The sequence below is a fragment of the Oncorhynchus mykiss genome, chromosome 32, assembly GCF_013265735.2.
Source record: "Oncorhynchus mykiss isolate Arlee chromosome 32, USDA_OmykA_1.1, whole genome shotgun sequence".
Taxonomy (NCBI): Eukaryota; Metazoa; Chordata; class Actinopteri; order Salmoniformes; family Salmonidae; genus Oncorhynchus; species Oncorhynchus mykiss.
This window is the reverse complement of record NC_050572.1, coordinates 32,239,541-32,266,651: the sequence shown is the minus strand read 5'-3', so window position 1 is coordinate 32,266,651 and position 27,111 is coordinate 32,239,541. Positions and strand designations below refer to the sequence as shown.

Sequence of the window (27,111 nt, the reverse complement as noted above, 5' to 3'; positions counted from 1 at the left end):
TGTTACGTTTTTTCATAAAACAGTATTTTCCCTTACCCTTCAAGATTTTTGCAATCGTTTTCCTAGCTTCCTCTGAATTTTCAGTTTCCTACATTTCCCACAAAGCCTCAACATTCCGTTCTCTCACCCCTCCTCTCCTTTCTGAATATGGGGCATGTATATTTGGAGGTGGGTTGTGAAGTCGCATGCAAAGTTTGTCATCCTTCTGCTTGCTGAGTGAAGATGCAAAGTTGTTTGCACTGCCGTGGTGTGCAGTTCCCGGGGGTGAGAAGTTATTTATTTATTTAATTTAACCATTATTTAACTAGGTAAGTCAGTTAAGAACAAATTCTTATTTACAATGACGGCCTACCAAAAGGCAAAAGGCCTCATGCGGGGACTGGGGCCTGGGATTAAAAATCAAAATAAACACAATATAAATATAGGACAAAACACACATCACAACAAGAGAGACAACACTACACTACATAAAGAGAGACCTAAGACAGCAACACATGCAAGGCAGCAACACATGACAACACAGCATGGTGGCAACACAACATAACAACAACATAATAGTAACACAACATGGTAGCAGCACAAAACATGGTCCAAACATTAATAGGCACAGACAACAGTACAAAGGGCAAGAAGGCAGAGACAACAATACATCACTCAAAGCAGCCAAAGCAAAGTCGAAAGGAGTGATATTTCATAGTTTGACGGAATCGGACATTCCAAGATGCATGCAATAATTAGTTACAATACGACATGAATACGCCTGTATCACTCACTGTACATCAACATTTGCGTATGTAGCCAGCATTTTCGACCAGAAAACTACAAAACCGATATGCAAGCTGAACTTGTGGGAGGGACACCAAAAAAACACTGACAATGCGGTTTCATCCATATTTCCCTTTTCCCTGAAATGCCCGGAATGGGACAACCAAACAACACAAAAGAAGAGAATTCATCACAAAGTAAATGAAGATGTTTCGTTACATACTATTTATCTACCCTACTAATACCACCTAGCCATATATCAAAAAAAATCTAGCATGTCTTCAGGCTACAAAAAGGCATATGTCGTGTGCAAGTTATCCAAGCTGTTACCTAAACTAGTCAAAATGCTCATAAAACCCTCCATTTTCCTTTGGTCATCATGGATGGAGATTATTGAGAAGGATGTAGCTAACTAGCTAGATAAATGTCTCGCTCTGTTTTCACCTTTAGTATTTGCAAAGTGTGACCACCACCTCTACATTATCGCCAACAAAATCACCACTACAACTGAGGGTAAATAATGTTATGCAATTCGTCACCACAGTTACCTTTGATTTCTCTTGCTACAATTTGTACCACTTATCTCCACAAGAATACACAGCTTTACCACATGCATTTGCCACTTGAGTCATAATATTATCGTAAGTTGCCATTTAGCTCTTAGAATGTTTGATAGTGGAATAATCAAGCTAGTCTCCATTTCTATTATTGAGTTGTCTTATGCACTGTATCACACGGGACCAACATGAACCCAGTACAGCCCAGCCAATGACGTCAACACCCTCCAAAAGAAGTGGACTTCAGATATTGCAGTGAGGAAGAGGCTCCAGACCCCCGCGATACAAGCTATAGGTCTGGAACAAGTTCAAGCTCGTCTTCAGACTGACAGTGAAGATGGCTACCTGCTCCCAGCAATAGAGGAGGAGTACAATCTCCAGAGGAACATTTCGCTGGCAAGGCTGTCCACCCAACAAGGACAAGATGACCAAAATATTAAAAACTTTGTAAATAAAACTGTCTCGCAGCAGAGCTTGGAGCAAAAACAGAACCTGTAAAGGCATCCGCATACATAGGTTCAGTTTACTCCTATCAGAACTCGGCTAGGCGACGTGAACGTCTGTGCTTGCATACTCCCTAAAGACCTTCACTTGAGAAAGGAGGAAAATAGCAGCAATATTACGGTTTGTTCCTCTTGAGCCACCGTAGCAACAACATAGTCATAACACCTCCTCAAAATAGTCAGAATTAATAAAGAAATCGCTAATTCATATTTGAAATTTTTCCAGAGGAAGTCTTAGATGTAGAATTGCGATATTTGCTGGAGTATTTCAGTGAAAAAAATGTACACGAAAGCTAGTCGTCTCTCACTGAATGACAACAAACACGTAATTAAAGAATCCCGTCCATAGTTCCCTCTCCTACTAAGAGTAGTACTGTTGACCAATCACAGAAGGGGCGTAGACTTTGACTACGTACAAACGTACAATAAAAACCTGCTGAACAACAAAACAAACAAAAAAAACGTCATAACATTTTCACAAATTGTTTTGACTGGGAAGCAGGCGACAGGCTTTCTATAGAAACAGATGTCCCACAAATCCATCAAGAGCCTGTGTAATGTACACGCTGCAGCAAACCCCCAAAAGCAATTTTTCGAGATAAACATCGACTCGCTTGCATGTGCGTGCCTGTTTCAATGAGACCGTTTCTGCATTCCAGCCCCTCTGAAGATAAACAGACACATTAAACATGCAATTAATAGGGACGTGCTCATGTAACGACCCCTCTTAAAAGGAGGGAGAGAGAGGGGAAGGGGGAAGAGATGGAGGGCTGAGGGTTGGAATAAAAGACCTGTGCTGACGGGGCTAATTTGAATATCAAATCATGATGTAAAACGGTGAATAAAAGTAAATTAGGGAGGGGGACAGGGTGGGGGGAAAGACATAGACAGGGGGGCACAGAGGGAGGCAGAGAAGCGAAGGATGATCATATGATATGATGACAGAAAGGCGAGAGAAGATAGAGGAATGTAGAAAGAAAAAGAAAGAGTGAGAGAAGAAGTGAAAGAGAGTGGGGAAGACCAGTGAGGAAGAGAGGGGGGAGAGATTGATGGACAGGGCGGCGACTGCAATCAAAATTGAGACTCATATTGCACAGGCCATGGACTCAAATCAATACAATCACGAGTCCAAATGGCAAAAACCTTTATCATCAAATCAACCCTAACCGATACACAGCCATGGGGCATTCTTCAGAAGCTCAGCTCAGACTGTCACAGGACCTTCATAGGATGGTGTGTGGAGGTGTGTGTGGGTCCTCTAAGTAGTCCCTGAACACCATATTCAAATAGTTCCATAATGCGGTTGGCCCCGCCGTGATCCAAAGCCAGTCGTCCGACGCCCATTGATCCAGTTTTACTTATTTCTGCAGGCATAATGAGGGCTGAATATCAATTCTCACAGTGTGTGTGTGTAGGTCTGTGTGAGACAGAGAGGAAGCGAGAGAATTCGAGTGGGTGTGTGTGACAGTGAGTGAGTGAGAGAGAAAGAGAGAGAACGCAGGTGTGTGTGTATGTGATAAAACCTGTGTGTGTGTGTGTGTGTGTGTCTGTCTACACAAGCAACTGTGGGTCTGAATACAGAAGCTTTATTATGGAAGCCACTGGGGAGAAAAGCTCCGAAACGCACATCACGACAGCGTCGGGCACCGCGGGAGACTGAAATGTGGATTTTAAAACGCCAGAGAGAAGCTTTTCCTGACAGGCTGGCAGCGATCAGCCAAACATGCACAGGCTCACTAGCACATACATGCACACACCCAGTCACATGAACACACACACACACACACACCTGTCTCCTAAGCTGCCTGCCACCAAGGACACCCAAAAATGCTGTTAACCCCCCTTGCATTAATTATTGACAGTCATCCTGAAGGGACACATATGAATAATACAAAAACGTCACAGTGCCTGGCAGCCCCCAGGCCACATGAAAGGAAAGCGCACTGCGCTAAACTAGCATTTTACCCAGAGTCTATTTGAAGCCCCTGTCCCACAACAGTGGCTCCGCTTAGAACTCGGAGACATAAGGATGCAGGCTTTAACTTGACTTGAGTCAAGTCGGTTGGCAATAGATGAGGGTGGAGAACATGTAAAAAATTTAAACCTCAGTGGGTAAATATATCCAGAAATAACCAACATTTTCTGCGAAGAGGAAGGACTATAGTGGCTCCAGAAATTGTCATTTTTAATGTTCTTACTGAGGAATGTGTAGCTAAAACCCACTGTGAATGCTGAGGAAGGGCTGGTCGACCGAAACTGGAGAGAACTCCACAAACAAACAATAGAGCTGTATGTTTGTTGTTTACCATCTGCGTTTTGTTTGTTCTTTACCCTGGTCCTCGGGAACACAAGAGAGGGGGTTGCTGGGTATCTGGACGGCCCTTATCGGTTTGAAAAGCCGTCCCTGGAAGCCTGCAGCAAATCAACAGTTTTCGCAATGATCCCCTATATAAGGAAGAAGAGAAGGTACTGATTCTGCTGAAGAATACATTTAGGGTGCTTGGTAGGGAGCCTCAGCAGAAAGCTTTTGATGGCTCTCAGTTGTGTTCAAAGCACAGCAACTTTTGCCAGCTTAGCTATCTCTGTTGTGTTCAAAGCACAGCAACTTTTGCCATCTTAGCTATCTCTGTTGTGTTCAAAGCACAGCAACTTTTGCCAGCTTAGCTATCTCTGTTGTGTTCAAAGCACAGCAACTTTTGCCAGCTTAGCTATCTCTGTTGTGTTCAAAGCACAGCAACTTTTGCCAGCTTAGCTATCTCTGTTGTGTTCAAAGCACAGCAACTTTTGCCAGCTTGCTATCTCTGTTGTGTTCAAAGCACAGCAACTTTTGCCAGCTTAGCTATCTCTGTTGTGTTCAAAGCACAGCAACTTTTGCCAGCTTAGCTATCTCTGTTGTGTTCAAAGCACAGCAACTTTTGCCAGCTTAGCTATCTCTGTTGTGTTCAAAGCACAGCAACTTTTGCCAGCTTAGCTATCTCTGTTGTGTTCAAAGCACAGCAACTTTTGCCAGCTTAGCTATCTCTGTTGTGTTCAAAGCTCAGCAACTTTTGCCAGCTTAGCTATCTCTGTTGTGTTCAAAGCACAGCAACTTTTGCCAGCTTAGCTATCTCTGTTGTGTTCAAAGCACAGCAACTTTTGCCAGCTTAGCTATCTCTGTTGGGAGTTTTTATTTTGAAGCTTAGGTTCTTAAGTTGCTTTTTAAGTGTTCATGAAGCAGCCCCTGTGAGGGAAGGCTAAAGGTGCCTCTTCGCAGTCTCATCGTAGCATAGAGACTTCGGAAGATTTTAGTCACAGCTCAGGGACACAGCTGCAGAGGCAGGCTAGGATGGACGGCCATATTTGGTTAGCGTTTGTGCCGGTTTCACACGGAGAGACCGTTGGAGGAGGGATGTGGGTGGGAGGAGGTAGCTGACCCAACAGCAAGGGGTCGTTATGATTGGTTCTCAGACTCATTCCAGTAATTAACATTTGATTATTTATTTATTCCCCTGGAGGTGATTGGGCTATAGCCTAGTTTTTTGTTGGGCACTGTGTATGTGCGCGCATGTGTGCATTCGTGCGAGCGTGTGCTCGTGGCCGAACAAACTACCGTAACCACACCACACACACTCATATCCTTCCCATGCACACACAGACCACACACTTTCACCGGTCCTCACTGCTCAGTCATCCCTCAAACAACTGCACTTCCTCGTAGAGATGAGCTGATAAACCGGAAATGATCGACATCGATCAAACCAACCACTTATCGTGGACCTTTTACTGATATCGTTCATTATGATAAATAACCTTTAGGGTCTTACTAGAGAAATCTGAAGTTTGAAATGAAATAGGTTGGCAAATATGGGTGATTGTTAATGGGACAATGGATAGCTGCAACATTCAAAGTAGTAGTAGTAGTTTTAAGTGTAAAATCAAAAAATAACAATGGTGCACATTCATATTAAAAATGTTAACTGTATCGTTATAATTCAGTCCATTTCTCATGATATGTAATTTTGCTCTACGTCGTCGCCTCCCCTACCCTCCAACCACAGAACAAACCAAAAATGTGAGCAACAACAACGATGCATCTGTGCTGCACCTGTTTTCTTAGCGGTCACGTGTGTAATGCTTTCATACACCCGGACCCTCCTCCCGCCACCAATCACCAAACACCCCCCCCCAGCAGTTCACCACATAGACATCTGTCAGAGAACAGTCGGTAGACTTTCAACAACAGAAAACAGAAACATAGATGGTGATATCATCAGTGTGACAGACAGTTCTTACTTTGATTGCCAAAGACTACATACAGTACCTTCTATGGCTGGGTGATATAAAGGCCATTGACTTTGCATCACGGATGAAGCAATATGGCATGTCACCAGTTGGCACACTGTTGCAGGGGTGACATGTGAACTAAACGCTGTTCTCACACACTGCAGCCAAAGCCACAACTTCAATAGCTTCCAAATTAGAAGGTGTGGAACATGGATGTTGTCCAATTGGAAAGAGCATTTAAAACGTTTAAAAAAAACAAACTTTTCTTTAAAAGTATTGATATGTCAATATCAGTCAGCCTGACAAAGATTCTCGGAGTAGGAGGGATCAGTTATACCTTTCAGATCCGAATGATGAATAAGATCTTTTTGACAGGAGGGAGCTGGTCCTAGATCAACACACTTGCTCAGAGAGGCTTTTTGAAGAGGTATGCTAGTTTTTCTCTTCTTCTCTCATTCTTTAATCTCTACAATAGCGCAGACCAGCACACAGTGTCCGGAATCCAGCTACGCAACCCCAGTGTGACGCCTGCCTCAGGATTCCTGGGTTGTATCGACTTATCAAGATCGTATTACAGACAGTGTACCGCGCTGGTTCACTCTGACATCCCTGTGCACATCCTTGTTGAGATGTCTGATGTGATGCCTGTGATGGTTGTGTAGGGCTCATGTGTTACGTGAAGCTAATATCCACTCCAAGTATGTACAGTACAGTAAATGTGTGCATTCACATGTGAGTTTTTGTGAGGACTTGGTTCGGGGGTAAGACGAGATGTCGTCCTACCTGTAGACGATAAGACAGAATTAACATAACCTAAAAAAAAACATTGACAGGTGTGGCCGTAATAACAAGATAAGAAGTCGTAACAACAAGACCGTCACTATCGCACCTGTCATCTACTGTCACACCAGTCATCATGGGAGGGGCTGTCAGACAGGTCGGGCCACATGTAGTGCGGGGAAAGAGGAGAAGAGAGAGGGAGAGAATGAAGAGGTAGGACAAGAAGAAAGGGTGAGCAGAAAGAGGAGATAAGCAAAAAGAGAAGAGAAAGACCATTAAGGACGGAAAGAGCGAGGGAGTGAGAGCAAGTGAGAGAGAGAGCAAATATCAAGAATGCACCCAAAGCTGAAGAGAAGCCAAGGAAGAGGCATTCTTTTTAGGAGAACAGACATCACGTGCGAAAGGAGGGAAGAAAGGAGAGCTAAAGAGGCCCCTCCGGTGAGACAGGGGGATGAAGAAATGGAGAAGAATGAGACGGGGGAGCAGGAGAAGGAGCAGGGAAGAGGTACTCTCTGAAAAGAGGCAGTGAACAGGTGAAAATGGGAGGTGGGGGAGAGTGGGGGTACAGGGACAATCTTTGGAGTTGACGAGGACAAACGGGTTCTTGCTGAGTTCTGCTCAACCCAGTAAAACACCACACCACCCCCTTCCTCTCTACCTGCCCCTCCTCCCTGGCTTTGCCGCCGGTCTGTCCTTTCAGCTCCACTCGCAAAGGTGCAGACATTCACTCCAAAGCAGAATCATACAGACATATAGTGACACACACACACACACGCACACACACACGCACACGCACACGCACAGAGACACACACGCACAGAGACACACACGCACAGAGACACACTCACAGAGACACACTCACAGAGACACACTCACACGCACAGAGACACACTCACACGCACAGAGACACACTCACACGCACAGAGGCACACTCACACGCACAGAGACACACACATAGAGAAACACACAGACAGGCACAGAGGAAGGGGAGCTGGCCCCACTGTAAGGGAAGATGTATGTGTCCCAGTCACATGCATAGCGAGTGAACAGCACAGGTTCCCCAATGTTGTAGAATAGGTGACTGTGTGTGTTTACAAACGATGCTCCACAGTTTAACACTGCAAACAGGATGGCTAAAACTGTACAGTCAGACCAGGACTGCAGCAGAACCAACAGGTCCTTGTTGCAAAGCAATTGGCTCTCTCTGTGTGTGTGTGTGTGTGTGTGTGTGTGTGTGTGTACGTCCGACCTGTGCGTACATGAGTGGATTGTAAATGAAAGATACACACAGGCAATACACTTCTTTTGAGGGGCATTATGTCCTTGAGACATGGGAATATTATATGTGACAGCAAAAAAATGGTAGCCAATGGGATTGTGTGTGCATGCAGAAAGAAAGGGAAAGTAAGGAGACCCTCATTTCTGCCTTGAATGTCAATTAGCTTGAGGAATATCCCAGGAAAGCTTGCCATCTCTATTTGTAAGGTCATTATTTCGCTAATTGCATTCCAACCCTCATCTGTTGAAGCTTTGTTCATGGAGACACTTTGAGGAATGAACCCCATAAAGTGTTGGCCCTTAGGACACAGACAGATAAGGGATGTTTAGTTATGAATTAACCCAAAAGATATGGCACAGTATCTCACATTTGCTTGCTGCTATCATCACATGGGACGTACTGAGAGAAAGTCCTTTGAAACTCCTTTTAATAAGCTCAGTCAATGTAAATGTAAATGGTCTTGTGTTAAGGACAACACAATAAGTCAAATCCCTTATAAGTGTGTCTCTCTATACACGCCTGTGTGCACCTACAGTCTAAGGAGCCAAAACACAACTCCAATCTACACCTTCCTAACTAGTCCTGTCATTGACAACATTATAGCCAAAGGAGCACAACCAGACAACGAGCAATGTGGTCACTTACGTTCCTGGAGGAAGGGGTGGAGAGGAAAAGAGTCCGGAACCCTGAGGGTCCACTTAAGCTAATGAATGGCTTTTGAGGGAGCTCTAAGTCGTCTTCCATTAGACAAATGAGCAGGCGGTAGCCTTCACGTGGGGAGTAATGGCTGCCACACCGTAATCACTCTTTCATTCTAATCAGGGTTTTCTTTAATGAACACGCAATCTCTTGTGCTCAGGAAACAGAATAGCTGTATTTCATTAAAATAACTTAAATGAATAGCTAGGGAAGATGGACAATAGGTCTGAGATCAGGTAATAGAGTAGGGCTGTCCTTGAACCCGCTTTTCTTGGAAATCTTGGAAGTCAAAATGTGTCTTTGTCAACTGCTTAATGTTGTGTAATTTGCATATGCTAAATTGAAAAGCTTTATCAAATTCAGCCACTCGGCAGACCCATGATATTTCTTGTGTGGGCATTGGGCAATGTTCAAGAGCGAAAAATGTATATTCACGAGTCAAGGTTCGGAGGTCAGCCATTTTGTGCCATGATCCAAACATGCTTATCCAATCATGTTAATTGCAGAGTGTAAATATTGGATAGGCGTTGCCTTAGCCAGTGCACTGCTGGTACGTTTTAACCATGAGAGTGACTCTTGGCAGAGATGGCACTGTATCAGGTGTCAGTGCAGAGATTCCCGGAGGATATTGTAGCTCAAAAAGGGATACATAAAAAAAAGGGTTGCACAATAAGTTACGCTGGTGACGTCAATCAGCGCATCATCTTGTATCAGTCATGCTCTACTTGATTGGAGGAGAACACTACCAGAACTAATGTCAAATGTCTGGGAAAACCCCTGCAGGGAGAATAAGGATGGTGAGGCTGCAAGGACTATAGGTTAGAGGTCATGGTGCATTGCCTTGGCAAACCAGGGAAACTTGAGATGCCTGAGGAGTCTGATGAGATGGATATTGGTTCAAGCTCATAGCACAATCCAAAAGAATTGGGTAAAAGCTTACAGGTTGAACAACTGAGTTTTTTTTGTTGAGTTTTCTTTAAATGAATGCAACATGTGCAGTTTCATATCTGCGCTGCTTTTCTGCACTGTCAAAATGTCATCTCAAAACTCCAAAGTAAAAAAAAAACATATCCTCTAAGGTTCACAGGATCAAGAAGGGCTAGGCTACGTTTGGAGAGGGAAAAGTTCAGGCTGGCACTATCTGGTGCTTGATACAGTATCTGGCATAAAACGGTGATGTGTACTGTACGAAGCTAAGAGCCATAGACTATACTATGCCATGGCACATTAAGAACTACCAACTATAAGCTACTGAATCGCTAAAGGACGCACAGGTACGTGACACAGGATTAAATGGGAAGCGTACTTGAGGGCGTAAAAGCCAGAAAAGACTGTGGTATTTTTGGAGTCTTTTAGAAATACACTACATAACCAAAAGTATGTGGACACCTGCTCGTTGAACATCTCATTAAAAAAACATGGACATTAATATGGAGTTGGTCCGCGTTTGCTGCGATAACAGCCTCCACTCTTCTGGGAAGGCTTCCACTAGATGTTGGAACATTACTGCGGTGACTTGCTTCCATTCAGCCACAAAATAATTAGTGAGGTCGGGCACTGATGTTGGTTGATGAGGCCTGGCTCGCTGTCGGCATTCCAATTCATCCTAAAGGGGTTTGATGGGGTTTAGGTCAGGGCTCTGTGCAGCCCAGTCAAGTTCCTGCACACCGATCTCGACAAACCATTTCTTAATTGAACTCGCTTTGTGCACGGGAGCATTTTCATACTGAAACAGGAAAGGGCCTTCCCCAAACGTGTTTTCAGTGCGCCGGAGTCCAATGGCGGCGAGCTTTACAACACTCCAGCCGACGCTTGGCATTCCGCATGGTGATCTTAGGCTTGTGTGCGGCTGCCCGACCATGGAAACCCATTTCATGACACTCCCGGCGAACAGTTCTCGTGCTGACGTTTTTTACACGCTACGTGCTTCAGCACTCGGCGGTTTCGTTCTGTAAGCTTGTGTGGCCTACGACTCCGTGGCTGAGCCATTGCAGCTCCTAGACGTTTCCATTTCACAATAACAGCACTTACAGTTGACTGAAGCAGCTCTAGCAGGGCAGAAACTTGATGAACATTCTATGACAGTGCCACATTGAAAGTCACTGAGCTTTTCAGTAAGGCCATTCTACTGCCAATGTTTGTCTATCCCCCCCCCCCCCAATACATTTAAAAATCCCTTGACGTTTAATAAGGGCTCTAGCTTTAAGGAATAGAGAACGCTTCCTAAAAATGGTTTATAGGGGGATCAAAGACTTGTTTGCCTTCTTTCACTTGCCCCCCCCCCAAAAAAAGGTGTTCAAAAGTGTAAGGTTTACCCGAACCCACCTTTCTGGAACACCCTCAAACTGGTCAATGATCTGGTCACATACAGTGCCTTGCGAAAGTATTCGCCCCCCTTGAACTTTGCAACCTTTTGCCACATTTCAGGCTTCAAACATAAAGATATAAAACTGTATTTTTTTGTGAAGAATCAACAACAAGTGGGACACAATCATGAAGTGGAACGACATTTATTGGATATTTCAAACTTTTTTAACAAATCAAAAACTGAAAAATTGGGCGTGCAAAATTATTCAGCCCCCTTAAGTTAATACTTTGTAGCGCCACCTTTTGCTGCGATTACAGCTGTAAGTCGCTTGGGGTATGTCTCTATCAGTTTTGCACATCGAGAGACTGAAATTTTTTCCCATTCCTCCTTGCAAAACAGCTCAAGCTCAGTGAGGTTGGACTGACTTGGCCATTCTAACACCTGGATATGTTTATTTTTGAACCATTCCATTGTAGATTTTGCTTTATGTTTTGGATCATTGTCTTGTTGGAAGACAAATCTCCGTCCCAGTCTCAGGTCTTTTGCAGACTCCATCAGGTTTTCTTCCAGAATGGTCCTGTATTTGGCTCCATCCATCTTCCCATCAATTTTAACCATCTTCCCTGTCCCTGCTGAAGAAAAGCAGGCCCAAACCATGATGCTGCCACCACCATGTTTGACAGTGGGCATGGTGTGTTCAGGGTGATGAGCTGTGTTGCTTTTACGCCATACATAACGTTTTGCATTGTTGCCAAAAAGTTCAATTTTGGTTTCATCTGACCAGAGCACCTTCTTCCACATGTTTGGTGTGTCTCCCAGGTGGCTTGTGGCAAACTTTAAACAACACTTTTTATGGATATCTTTAAGAAATGGCTTTCTTCTTGCCACTCTTCCATAAAGGCCAGATTTGTGATATATACGACTGATTGTTGTCCTATGGACAGAGTCTCCCACCTCAGCTGTAGATCTCTGCACTTCATCCAGAGTGATCATGGGCCTCTTGGCTGCATCTCTGATCAGTCTTCTCCTTGTATGAGATGAAAGTTTAGAGGGACGGCCAGGTCTTGGTAGATTTGCAGTGGTCTGATACTCCTTCCATTTCAATATTATCGCTTGCACAGTGCTCCTTGGGATGTTTAAAGCTTGGGAAATCTTTTTGTATCCAAATCCGGCTTTAAACTTCTTCACAACAGTATCTCGGACCTGCCTGGTGTGTTCCTTGTTCTTCATGATTCTCTCTGCGCTTTTAACGGACCTCTGAGACTATCTATCACAGTGCAGGTGCATTTATACGGAGACTTGATTACACACAGGTGGATTGTATTTATCATCATTAGTCATTTAGGTCAACATTGGATCATTCAGAGATCCTCACTGAACTTCTGGAGAGAGTTTGCTGCACTGAAAGTAAAGGGGCTGAATAATTTTGCACGCCCAATTTATCAGTTTTTGATTTGTTAAAAAAGTTTGAAATATCCAATAAATGTCGTTCCACTTCATGATTGTGTCCCACTTATTGTTGATTCTTCACAAAATAATACAGTTTTATATCTTTATGTTTGAAGCCTGAAATGTGGCAAAAGGTCGCAAAGTTCAAGGGGGCCGAATACTTTCGCAAGGCACTGTACCTTTGACCTTCATCTATACCTCAGAACATGTGTATCCCTCCCTAGCCCACTCTCTTAATGCCACCAAACAGGGCAGTCTCCAAGTGAGGCTAAAATCAAGCCAACCCAGGACAAGTACACCATCACCCCATTGTCTATGCCACCACAACTTGACAGTGCCTGTTTAAATTAGGGGAAATACCTTCACATGGCAACAGTCCATCTGCCGTTCTGGGCTCAAGGAGGTGGGGCTTAGAGCACTTTACAGGGGGGCACTGATCTGATCCGGTTTAATCCACAGACAGAAGTAGACCCACCCTGACAACTGGACTGAGCAGCTCAAGCTTCTATCTCCCCCTTCCTCAAGTCAAGCCCTGCCCAGGGAGCCAGACCTGTCAGCTTAACCCCCTCCTCTACCTGACTTCCACCATTAAAGACTTTTAGATCAGGCCTTTACCCACCATGTGCTTTCAAAAGGTTTGGAGAAAACATGGAGACAATGGGCGGTTGATGGCTTCCCCTGATAATACATATACTTTTACCAAATAGGAATGGTAGATTGATATGGAAGTATGAGAAGGCACACCGGAAACAACTTGACTACTTGCGGTTAAACCCATGCAACATTATAATAAGTGTAATGTCCTCTCTGACTCCCCACCCTGTGGTTCACAATTCCCCAAAGCCCCTTCTCACACAGGTGAGAGGTCACATGACATGGTAGGAGGCTTGTTGCCATGGACCCCATGCTCTCCCCGACATTACCTCAATTATACTTCCAACCCATCTAAACACAACAGTCATTTCTGAGAGAAACAACAGAAGGATTCTGTGTTGCATTTCCACCACAAATACAAATTTGTGAGTGAGCTATATCTTATCAACTAGTCACTTAATGGACACCCTTCAAAAGTCTTGGAAAATAAATAACAAGGATGCACTTCATGCGCAAAAAGCCAAATGAAAGATTTGTGGAGTGACATAAGTTGACTGACATTTGAAGAATCACAAGCAACAACACATCTCAGTTCTGTAGTGAGGTTAATGGTTTCTTCTATCTCCACTCAGTAATGGTCAAAATGGCCGTCTAACCGAGGCGTATTAGGCCTATCTACCCCTGACTGGAGTTCAAAAGGCTTAGCAGCATTCGTCTCCGTTTCCCTGTGTGCATCAACTCACCCCAATTATGCAGCTGACGCCTCCCCTCTCCCACGTCTCCCCTTCTTCCCTCGACCCCGCTAAATCAGATTAGCTCACAGCGGGCAGGGCTAGCTTTTCACCCCCACATTTTTGATGGATATGACTAGTCTGAAAATATCAACAAAGCGTACCCCCCTTAACCCACCACTCCCTGTTTGTCCGTTACGAGAGCTAGGAGCTGAGCAGAAGGGGAGATGAAATTAGCGACAGGAGGTCAAAGGTCAATGGATTTGAACTGTCCCCCCCCCCCCCCCCCCCCCCAGGGGAGGATGACTTCCCCTCTCATTGAAGCAACGGCAGTTCAAGACCGACCACGGTACCGCAGGCATTATTAGCAGATAACAGGATCCCCATTATAGTGAATGGAAAAATTGCGATCTTTGTGGTCAATCTTCGTGTAAAAAAAAAAAAATCTGAAGACAATCATGGTACCACAAACTCGACTTCATTTGGCTGCAATGCGCCGTTGAGTCGTCACGCAGGAATGAATGGTGTCACGTGATCGATGGCTTTGTCCATCCATTTGTCTATAGAGACAGTCATTGGTCCCCCAATCACCACCTTCCTCTGTCAGTCTCTAAGCTGTGATATCAGCAGCATGTTCTTAGGTATGCCTTCCCCTATAAAAATGCATCTGAAGCACAAAAGCTAGCACTATATTGACCTACAGGCCAATAGATATGGCACTTAATGCCTGCAATCTATTCAATTTCATGTATTCAATTTTATGAATACTTTTACCTGAAATGTAAAATATATGTTTTGTCCTGAGTTGTCGCTAAAATGATGTAGAGTATCTGAGGTAAACCTGAAATTCACTGAAGTGTGCAGTCATCCAAATCCCACTAGGAAAGTAATGCACATGGAGAAAGGAACATTTTGTGCTAATAACTGTAAAATAGGCAGCAGCGATTGACAGTAATGGTTCCAGACGGTAATGGCTCCACAGCATAAAGCCACAATGCTTCAGCCCTTTCATCTGTGAGAGGAAATTAGGAAATGGAGCATTACCTGTGGAGCTGCTAGAAAAGAGAACATCTACAAAACGGCACAAATAATGGGTCTAAAAGACATCTAGTTAGGCAAGTTAGATTCACAGGAATCCGTTAAAAAGGATCCCTGACACTTTGGTTCCTATGTCATTTAACCATTATCATAAATTGTACAGCAATTAGGCCTACATTCTACATTTCATACATTCGGAATAATCTGAATTCAACCTAAAAGGTTTGCAGTAAGGGACGTTCCATTTGATTTCAATCACTTTTTAACCGCACCCCTTTTGATTTCAATCACTTTTTAACCGCACCCCTTTTGATTTCAATCACTTTTTAACCGCACCCCTTTTGATTTCAATCACTTTTTAACCGCACCCCTTTTGATTTCAATGAAAGCTTCTATAAATATTTGAATATTTGAAAATACCTGAATGCCAAAACATTTAGGAGATAGAGGTGCTCAAAGTTGAGCCATTTCGCACACCCTATCCTACCATGAGACATCCATGTCTTCATCATTGGAAAATATAAACAGTTGAGATTGATGTAATTTAAAAGCTTACAAACTGTCACTCCCTGACCTTAGTTATCTTTGTTTTCTTTATTATTTTGGTTAGGTCAGGTTGTGACGAGGGTGCTATATGTGTTTTTCTCCTGTCTAGGGTTTTTGTATGTTTATGGGGTTTTCCAGTCTAGGTGTTTTTATGTCTATGGTTGCCTAGATTGGTTCTCAATCAGAGGCAGCTGTTTATCGTTGTCTCTGATTGGGGACCATATTTAGGTAGCCATATTCCTTGGGTATTTTGTGGGTTATTGTCTATGCGTACTTGCCTGTTTCAGCACTGTTGTTATATAGCGTCACGTTCGGTTTGTTGTTTTGTATAGTTTGTTTAAGTGTTCTTTCTTTCATTAAAGAGGAATGTATTCAAATCACGCTGCGCCTTGGTCTCCTCACTATGACGAACGTGACACAAACAGGGTTGTAAAACTTTTTAGAATTTCTTTTAAAAAATGTGTTTTAATAAAAAAAAATTTTTTTTTACCTTCAATGTACATTTTCTTAACTCGTAAACTATTCAGCATTTTTGCAAATGTTGTAGTTTAGACCCGATTTTACATCTTCTGAGGTTTTTATGTTGTGCCCACCATCAGTTAATTGTATTTTTATTTAACTAGGCAAGTCAGTTAAGAACAAATTCTTATTTACAATGATGGTCTATCCCGGACAAACCTGCACCGCCCTATGGAACTTCCAATCACGGCCCGATGTGATACAGCCTGGTTAAGAGAGAGCATGCTATTGAAAACAGGGTAGGGTGGGTGTCATGTTTTGGCTGATACATTGGAGAATCCGCGTATTTGGAAAGGATCATTTTTTCACTCACTTTTTATTTAAAAAAAAGTATTTGCAAGACATTATTAAATAGTTTGACAACCCTGTTAAATTATATAAAACTTAACCGTAGGGTTGGGTGATATCATTTAACAGGGTTGTCAAACTATTTAATAATGCCTTGCAAATACTTTTTTAAATAAAAAGTGAGAAAAATAATAATAATTCCTTTCTAAATGCGCGTAAACTCCGATATATCACATTATTCAAACAAAAATGGACGGTATTTGACATTTTTTAATAAAACAAATAAAAAATGTTCTTAATGAGTAGTGTGTGACCCGAGGGTGATAAATACATTCTCAGTGATTTCAATGGGTCTTCCTTCATTCTAGATGTTCAACTTCAACCAAAAGTCATTTTTCAGCATTTTCATCCATTTCTGCACTCATTTAAAAGCATTTCCACACTGCCACATAGGTCTGCACGAGGTATTGGCAAACAATCTAGGCCATATTTTTAACCAAATATTGTAATTGCAATTTGACTTGCGATTTACAGCAAAACAATTGGGTGAACTGTTGGAGTCATATAGAATGATTATTCTAATTCTATATTTAGAATTGAATAGCGGGCACAGCTAGGTTTTATTTTCTTATCAAGTTGGGCCTAAATCGTTAGCTAATAAATGTACTGAATCAGAGCAAACCTAATTAGCTATACAGCTGTTTGACATGATAAGGAATTAAAATGCCAGGGAAGAGTTGTGACAGCGTAGGAACCAAAGTGTTGATAAGTGTTTCATAGGGGACCCTCTTAGCTACTTCATGTAGCTTTCATATTCATGCTTCATGTATTCCTCTTTGATTCTGAAGATACTGTTGCACAAACAACATGTTGATTTAGGTCTACACCATCACTGGTGTTATGAAGCTGTATAGCTAATTATGTTTGCTCTGATTTAGTACATTTATTAGCTAGCCAATTAACTAGTGATTAGTATTACTAACACGATTTAGGCCCAACTTGGTAAGAAAATAAAAACCAGCTGTTTGCAGATGTTAGAAACAAACTAATAGTGCAATTATAGAACACAAGTGGATTTATAATAAGAAGCAAAGAGAAAACAGCATCGTTGTCATCAACATTGTTGCATGTGCTGCACTGACCATGCAGACTGAACGCAAGTGTCTCGTGGAGGAGGAACAACAAATGCGATCCTTGAGTGACAGGGGGCAGGGCTAGGTCTGTTGAAAGTGGCATGGAGAGAAAGCTTCTTGAGGTGACTCAAGAAGCGAAGTAAACTATAAAAATGGACGTTAAACACAGCCTATCACGTTTAACAAACCAAACACTCAAATACCGTTATAGAAGGTAAAGTAAAAACGCAAACCGATCCGTGCATCAATACCAATACCAGCCCTACTCAACCGTTTATATTTTCCAGTGACGAAGACATGGATGTCTCATGGTAGGGTAGGGTATGCTAAATGGCTCAACTTTGAGTACCTCTATCTCCGAAATGTTTTGGCATTCAGGTCCAAAAAGTAACTGTCTGACCACTTCCATTATGGGCAAATGTATGGAAGGTCCACATCTAAAGGGGTGCGGTCAAAGTTATTGAAAATGAACGACAGTTTATGGTTGCAAAATGGGAATTGCTGCTTGACTTGATGCGACCACACTCTGCACCTGAGAGGCACTTCACATGGCTAACACGGTTCACATCAGGAAAATGGCCCGACAGCAGAAAAACAAAAATGTGCAAAAAAATTTGATTCGTAATCCGATGCCCTAGATAAGGGTCCCTTGCTTAAACAACAAATGTTGCTGGATGTGTTCCAATGCTCTTACTCAAAACAGGTCAGAGCCTTTCCCATGGGATCCTCGTTGCGCCCTGAGGCAACCTCAGAGATGCAGCACAAGTTCAACCCAATTACAGGAGAAAAGAGGCTTGTTGAGACAAGCATTTTTCTCAAAACACAAGTTATTGGGTGGCCGCATCAAACAAATAGGCCAGCTTCGTACTTGGACCGATTAATCTGGCTGCCACAGGGCACATTTGTACAAAGAAACCCCACAGAGGACTCTAAAAGTACAGTAAGCCTCAAGTCTCCACTAGTAGGTCTATTTTTTCAGTGTCTCCTCGGATTTACTTCACTATGTCACATTAGCATTCTCGCTGTCATTCTCTATTCCTTCAAGGACAAAGAATGACTTACCTCAGCTTCTGAATCGTCCAACAACGGCAGTGGGATTCGATGAGCCACTCGGTACAGAGTGAACATCCAGTAGGAATCCCAAATCAGAGGACAGAACAGGATTCTGAAGGGTTCTGAATTTAAGAGGTATGGGCTGAATTCTTCCTTCCAACTGACTGATTACCTGTGAGGAACAAAAGTAAAGAAAACAGAGCGAGCATTAGAGAGTGCTTGAGCATGCCAAGAGGCGGCACCTCCACATTTATCCTTATTCTAACTCATTAATTTTTAATTTTTTTTATTTCACCTTTATTTAACCAGGTAGGCTGGTTGAGAACAAGTTCTCATTTGCAACTGCGACCTGACCAAGATAAAGCATAGCAATTCGACACATACAACAACAGAGTTACACATGGAATAAACAAAACATAGTCAATAATACAGTAGGACAAAAGAAAACAAAAAGTCTATATACAGTGAGTGCAAATGAGGTAAAAAAAAGGGGGGGGGGGAGTTAAGGCAATAAATAGGCCATGGTGGCGAAGTAATTACAATATAGCAATTAAACACTGGAATGGTAGATGTGCAGAAGATGAATGTGCAAGTAGAGATACTGGGGTGCAAAGGAGCAAGATAAATAAATACTGTATGGGGATGAGGTAGGTAGATCGCCCATCTGTAAACCGCCCATCTATGTACAGGTGCAGTGATCTGTGAGCTGCTCTGACAGCTGGTGCTTAAAACTAGTGAGGGAGATGTGAGTCTCTAGCTTCAGAGATTTTTGCAGTTCGTTCCAGTCATTGGCAGCAGAGAACTGGAAGGAAAGACGACCAAAGGAGGAATTGGTTTTGGGGGTGACCGGTGAGTTATAACTGCTGGAGTGCGTGCTACAAGTGGGTGCTGCTATGGTGATCAGTGAGCTGAGATAATGCGGGGCTTTACGGATGGCACTGTGATAGACTGCATACAGTTTTTTGAGTAGCGTGTTGGAGGCTATTTCATAGATGACATCACTGAAGTCGAGGATCGATAGAATGGTCAGTTTTACGAGGGTATGTTTGGCAGCATGAGTGAAGGATGCTTTGTTGCGATATAGGAAGCCGATTCTAGATTTAATTTTGGATTGGAGATGCTTAATGTGAGTCTGGAAGGAGAGTTTACAGTCTAACCGGACACCTAGGTATTTGTAGTTGTCCACGTATTCTAAGTCAGAACTGTCCAGAGTAGTGATGTGGACGGGCGAGCAGGTGCGGGCAGTGATTGGTTGAAAAGCATGCATTTAGTTTTACTTTTGAAGCTCGTCTGAATGTTAGTTAACACAGTGTCCAAAGAAGGACCAAAAGTATACAGAATGGTGTCGTCTGCATAGAGGTGTACCAGAGAATCACCAGCAGCAAGAGCAATATCATTGATGTATACAAAGAAGAGAGTCGGCCCGAGAATTGAACCCTGAGGCACCCCCATAGAGACTGCCAGAGGTCCGGAGAACAGGCCCTCCGATTTGACACACTGAACTCTATCAGATAAGTAGTTGAGAGGTTTTCAGTAGCCCTGTAGCGGAGTCAGATTCCTCCAAGGTTGTTTATATACCAGCCCAGCAGCGGTCACTTTTACCATCGTCCTACTAAAAAGCCAGACGCCTTTAGGAACCATAGTCCAGGTAAACACTGAGCTCAGAAGTGGGAAATTCTGCCCCTGAATGGACTCCCTGTCTTGTTTTTTTCTGTCAGTTCGGCCCTTCATGGATTGCATTAGGTCAGTTGCAAAGATGTAGGTGAATGAGTTCCTATTAGTGATGTGCGGGTTGACTCATAACCCATAATCCCTGGGGCGGACGTATCTGTGTGGCGGACGGGTTTAGAGTCATTAAATATTGTGTTGCTGAATGGCGGAAAGGGTGGCTGGCGGGCGGGTTGAAGAAAGAGAAACAATACCTTAAAAAAATACATCAATGTATAATTCTTGTGTAATTTATATAGGCTACATTAAGATTTTTCTTCCATTATTTTAGGCGATCTGGTATTAGTACATAAACCTAAAAATGTAGGGCTTAACTCTACGTGCACCAAATAGCCTACACAGCGAATCGTGTGTGATGTGTGATGACTGTGAGGCGCTATCCAAATTTGACAGTCACAAGAGGAGACTTCAAATACAATAGGCCTATGACACGTCATGGGAACTGTAGCCTACTATTTAGATGGGTTGAATGGAAACTGAATTCTGGGCACTGACTGTAGGTTTATAACCTCTCACATAGCTTTAATATTAATTCCTACAGAATTAAGCATTTCTTGTAGTCAAATTATACACCAAATGTGGGTAAAACCTGGAAAAGAACAGGACTGGAGAAATATGATTTCTTTTTTTCTGCATCTTGAGAGAATACAATGCTCAAAGGTGCTGTCTTTATCATAAAAGCTGACAGTATTTCAACCACATAAAATATGCATCGAAGCCGAACTGAAATCTTATCAGAAACGCCTTGGGTTGTTTTCGCAGCTTTCTTTTTCTTTACAACCGGTCAACCTGATGTCATTTTGACAATTTGCACAGCAAATCTTTCCTGTTTTTTTTTATTGTATTTTCTCCCCAGTCCCTAAACGTATTTGCTCCGTGAAAGATGACATAGAAAACTTTACCGATGTCAACTACTATAGATGGAAGCATTCAATCGATCTATTACATTATTCTGTTAAAAAAAAGTCCTTTAGGGAAACATATAATGATAAAAGAGAAGCTACATGCATTTAATTATCAACAGGTTGACTAACAAATATCCTTACCAAAACTTCAGAAATTATGAGCAGAAACAGATCTAAATCCGGCAACAACAAAAAATGCACACCGTCCAAAAAATTCGGCAGTCTTTGACTATAGCCTATAGCGCATTTTCTATATTTGTAGGTTGGGTACGGGCCTCAGATTTCCACTTTATCACATACAGTCAGGAGGTTGCGGATGGGTTATTAGCAATTGCGGGCGGGTGTGGATGCACAAACAGCTGACCCACAGACCACTAGTTCCTATATTGAGAGTAGCCCCCCCAGGAGCACAGCTACATATCAGCCAAAAAGGCAGAACGTCTTCATGTTCTGAAGAGAATGAGGGGGAATTGGGGCAATCGGCAGGTCAGTGTGTCTTTTGGATCAGATAAGTTTGTGCTGGAATCCAACCGACTATGTCTTTCCAAAGTGAACCAGATCTGTTTTATACAGCATGGGCCGCTTTTCCTGGCTAAACCGTCGCTAGTTAACAATACACAGAAAGACAGAGGCCTATTCCATGCGCAGCCCGGGCCAAGTGGAATGCAACTGACTGCCATCTGGTGTCAGGGGGGCAGGGCCGCCCACGTTTGACGTTTCCAGAGGGTCTATCAAATGTGCCGTGGCGCTTGCCTTCGCCCTGCCAAAAACACGCTGCCTCCCCCGTCGACTTCCTGATTGTGTTTAGCACAGGCTCTCAGCACAGCTGCTTGGGGAGTTTTTTTTCCTCTCCCTCAAACGCAGCTCAACACAACTCGCTTACTGAGCGCAAGGGGAAATCATTCTCTGAGCAGGGCACCCCAGCCAGACTCGGATATCAGGCGGTTGGCCCCAACTCACGGTGGTTAAGCGTTGAAGCCAGCCAAAATGTCATGGTCTCTTCCTACATAGAGGAAATGTTGGAAAAGGGCATTCTGAACACTGATAGTGTCATCATTGTTCAGGGTGGTGCCATGCTTCAGATAAGTGCCACTAGTAGGGGGTCTATACGTCAGGCCTTTGAAAATGAGCCCATTGGTTGGTATGCGATCTAAAATGGAAAGCTGCTGGGAAGTTGTGGAGGCCAAAATACATCCTCTGCAATCAGAAAACACCACAGCCGGAATAACCAAAGTGGTAGAGTACAGAGAGAGATGATTTAAAAAAAATGGTACTGAGAAGGGTGCGGGCAGCTGAGCGTGTTCTCCCTGAACAGTAGAGCTTGGCAACCTGTGCCCCAAGACACAAACCAGAGCCTTTGAGCTCAGCTGAGATTTATCAAAACCATGCCCGTGTGTTCTGTGCTAACAGTTGAACTAACCTCAAACTCAACTCTCCCCCAGTTTTAGAGGTTAAGGGGAGACACAGCAAACCTTTAGCAGGAGAAATGAGCTATTGTCATGACTTTAGGAAACCTACTTCCACTACCCCAAAATCCTTGTTTTTCCCCTTAAATCTGTTCCTGGGTCAATTTAAGCCCTTTTCCAAAGAAACCATTTCTCCTGTCATGGCTTGTTACCTTGTCAATAGGGGGTTTCTTGTTTCCCTCCTAAAGTAGCTAGCCCATCAACAAAGGATCTGTCATTGGGAATTAGCCTGGGGCAGGACGTTTCTAGTTTAACTGAATCCGGCCCTTGTTCTGGGTCCTAAGTGTGCCCATTGTGGTTCAGATCACCACAGAAAACCAGAAATGTGATTAAATCTCAAAACCCAATCACTCCTCCCTCGCTATAAGACCAAAGCATGTTTTGCTGTGGGCAGACTGGGCAGGAGGTCAGCCAAGCAGGTCGAGGGTTGAAGAACATTTCAGATCTGTGTTGTGACCGAATTGCCTACTCATAACACTCTAGGACTAGTTAGATGTTTGCCAAAAAAGCATGTTCAACAATGGGTGGGATTACGGTCTAAAATAACAGAACAGTGAAGAATAATTTCAAGATTTCTGTGGACCAGGTTTGAAAGTCTTTGACAAACCTTTTTAATTAAATACTTGAAGATTCTGATTACAAAGCCAAATATAAAATGGCAAATTATTTCATGAACATTAAAATAGAGAGAATGCCAAGAGTGTGCAAAGCCATCATCAAGGCAAAGGGTGCCTACTTTAAAGAATCTCAAATATAAAATATATTGATATGTTTAACACTTGTTTGGTTACCACATGATTCCACATATGTTATTTCATAGTTTTGATGTCTTCACTATTATTCTACAATGTAGAATAATAGTACAAATAATGAGAAACTCTGGAATGAGTAGGTGTGTCCAAACTTTTGACTGGTACTGTGTATATTTATTTATGTATTATTATAGCTTCTATTCATCAAATTGTTATGTATATCACTTCGCTTTGGCAACATTGACCTTGTCAGTCATATATAAAGCATATTGAATTAGAATTTAAGCGAGAGCGAGAGAGAAAAGAGAGAGAGATGCATTGCTTTGACCATACTTGACCGAAGGACTCGAGTGCTTCAGGGCAAAGCAGCTTGTTTTCGACAGACACTTCTTACCCCATCCCAAAGAATTGTGAGATAATGAACAGCATAGCCCTGCTTCATGTGAACAATCCACCTCTCTCACCACCAGTCCAATCTACTACCTGACTAGAGATATCGAGAGGCTCTTCAGATTTTCAACATGCCAACCCCCCTGGCCTAGACAAGAGTTGACCTAGGTATGCCCTAAGATAGTGTGTGCGAGAGAGAGGAAGCAAGAAGCAGAAAGAGAGCGGTAGAAAAGGAGCGAGCGAGAGAGAAGTCAGGGCAAATCAGTAGCTGGTCCAACGATACACCTACACAGTTGACTTATGGCCTGACAGAGCCTCCAGACAGAAATGGGACCCATAGGAACTAGCGTTGTCACGATAGCAGAATTTTGACTAACACCGATACCAGGTTTAGTATCACAATGCTTTATACCATCACGATACAACAGTGAAAAAAATGAGGCATATTAGCCAAAATCACAGAATGGCATTTGATCCAGACAGATAAACACAGCTACTGCTCTGTTCAATCGTTGGGCATCTTTTAAGTTCAATATCATTCGATTTGAACATTTCTATGCCACATTATTTTTGACAGCTATGCATTAATGAATCAATTATACAATCATTCAATAAAAATGACTTTTTACAAATCCAATTTCAAAACTACAATGGTAATAACTGATTTTGTATGGTACATCTCTATTGATAAACTGGGTAAATAAAGATGTAGTCTAGGTCTATTCACAATCCAGGTGAATGCATATTATTTCAACAGGAGTGTGTGCATGCATTGTCTTGAGTTTGTTTAAGCTAAGAAGCAGAAGACAAACAATCCCTTCCATTTAAGATGTATTTTATTGTTAACTAGGCTTGGGCGGTATATTGTATATACCGTATACCGGGGTATTTGGAAAAAGCCACGAGATGGTTTTTCAAAACCGCCAATAATATTTGAAGTTTAAAAAAAAAAGAAATTACAATACATGTAAGTACTTTAAGTAAATACCTGCTGTCAACTTTGTAATATCTTAGGAGATAAAGAACATTGCGTTCCACATTTCAGCTGTCACATTATTAGGAATCTTACCGTAGTCCCCAGTCACGCGTCACATGGTGTTTGTTTACATGCACACAACTATGAGAGAAGGGAGCCTTGTGAGTCACTCACTGTTGTGCAGCATGTGCTAGGCGATCGAATTAAAGTATGGAATTCACAGCTAGATATTTATAACTATTAAACTAACTGTTTAAGATGTGTTAAATGCTGTGCATGGCGGGCAGGTAGCCTAGCAAGCCAGTTACTGAAAGGTTGCTGGAACGAATCCCAGAGCCGACCAGGTGAAAAATCGAACGATGTGCCCTTGAGCAAGGCACTTATATCCAGAGCGACTTACAAGAGCAATCATGGTTAGGAGAATCTTCTAAAATATAAATGTAAACATTTGGTTTGGTTTCCTAATTTAGTAGCTAAGTGGCTAGCTTCTTCAAAAATCATGCATTCACTTGGTAACAGAAGGGAATCCCCTCCAGGATCAAGAGCCTGGCTAGCTAATAATTGTTTTGACATGCAGCAAACTGGGAATAGCATTGTTGAGCTACTTGTATAGTTTAGGTCAGAAACTGTACCAAAATGTTTGCAATGCACTTTAGAGTATTGTCCATTCTGGTTCATATAAGGCCAAAACAGACTAATTTCAGTCTACTTCAGAGTCAGACAAACATGAGCGATCAGCCTCAATAGATGTTCAGAGTAATAGAAAAACACAGCGGGTAACATCATATAGCGGTTTAAGGCAGTCCATCTCTGCTTACCACGCACTGTTCCATTTCTGATACGTCTTTCCAAGAAACTAGTTAAAATAATTGAATGGTGAGGGATTGGCAGAATACCATTCCCACTAATGGTGTGTTTCGTATGATAATAGCTGCACGAGCACTACGAGAATCTGATTAGTTACTCCCACTACTCTGACATGATCATGCTAATCTAGGCCTTAAAGAAACTGGGCCTGCTGAACATTGATTTCCATACATACTGGCAGGGAAATGAAAGCTCTGCTAACCCAATATCTATCCCAGTGACTCGAAACAGCCGAGTATATGGAAAGAGGAAGACATTAGTGCTAACTGTTAATTAAGAACATTACTCTCTGTGAATGGAAGGATGGAGACCTGATTTGGACCACCGTTTTCACTACAGCCAGGCAAAATGATTGGTTCCAGTGACACAACCTCTTTCTTAGTGGAGTGGATTTAGGCCTACTTCGACAACAATTTCTTTTTCGAAGTGTATTCTGTTGCAATTCAATAGGCTAATTACACTGAACAAAAATATAAATGCAACATACAACAATTTCAAAGATTTTACTAAGTTTACAGTTCATATAAGAAAATCAGTCAATTGAAATACATTTATTAGGCCCTAATCTATGGATTTCACAAAATGGGAATACAGATATGCATCTGTTGGTCACAGCTACCTTAAAAAACGTAGGGGTGTGGATCAGAAAACCAGTCAGCATCTGGTGTGACCACCATTTGCCTCATGCAGTGAGTGACATCTCCTTCGCATAGAGTTAAACAAGCTGTTGACCGTGGCCTGTGGAATGTTATCCCACTCTTTAATGGCTGTGCGAAGTAGCTGGATATTGGCAGGAACTGGAACATACTGTCTGTCGTACAGTACACGTCAATTCAGCGTATCCTAAACATGCTCGATGGGTGGCATGTCTGGTGAGAATGCAGGCCATAGAAGAACTGGGACATTTTCAGCTTCCAGGAATTGTGTACTGATCCTTGCAACATGGGACCGTCATTATCATACTGAAACATGAGGTGGTGGTGGCGGATGAATGGCACGACACTGGGCCTTAGGATTTCATCACTGTATCTCTGTGCATTAAAATTGCCATCAATAAAATGTGTTTGTTGTCCGTAGTTTATGCCTGCCCATACCATAATCCCACCATGGGGCACTCTGTTCACATCATTGACATCAGCTAACCGCTCACCCACACAACGCCCACGCTGTCTGCCATAATTTTTTATTTATTTAACTAGGAAAGTCAGTTGAGAACAAATTCTTATTTACAATGACGGCCTACCCTGGCCAAACCCGGATGACGCTGGGCCAATTGTGCGACGCCCAATTACAGCCGGATGTGATACAGTCTGGAATCGAACCAGGGACTGTAGTGATGCCTATTGCACAGTGAGATGCAATGCCTTAGACCGATGCGCCACTTGGGAGCCATCTGCCTGGTACAGTTGAAACCCGGATTCATCCGTTAAGAGCACACTTCTCCAGCGTGCCAGTGGCCATCAAAGCTGACTATTTGCATACTGAAGTCGGTTACAATGCTGAATTGCAGTCAGGTCAAGAC

General features: G+C 42.7%; 1 protein-coding gene across 3 annotated transcripts in view; it reads right to left on the bottom strand.

The window, feature by feature from the left end:
• Nucleotides 1-27,111, bottom strand: part of LOC110488308 (semaphorin-6D) — a 132,922-nt gene that overhangs the window by 87,193 nt on the left and 18,618 nt on the right. For all 3 annotated transcript variants that reach the window (XM_036971698.1, XM_036971695.1, XM_036971696.1), the window contains one exon: nucleotides 18,515-18,677. The gene's annotated coding sequence lies outside the window, so the exon portion shown is untranslated. The remainder of the gene's footprint in view (nucleotides 1-18,514; nucleotides 18,678-27,111) is intronic.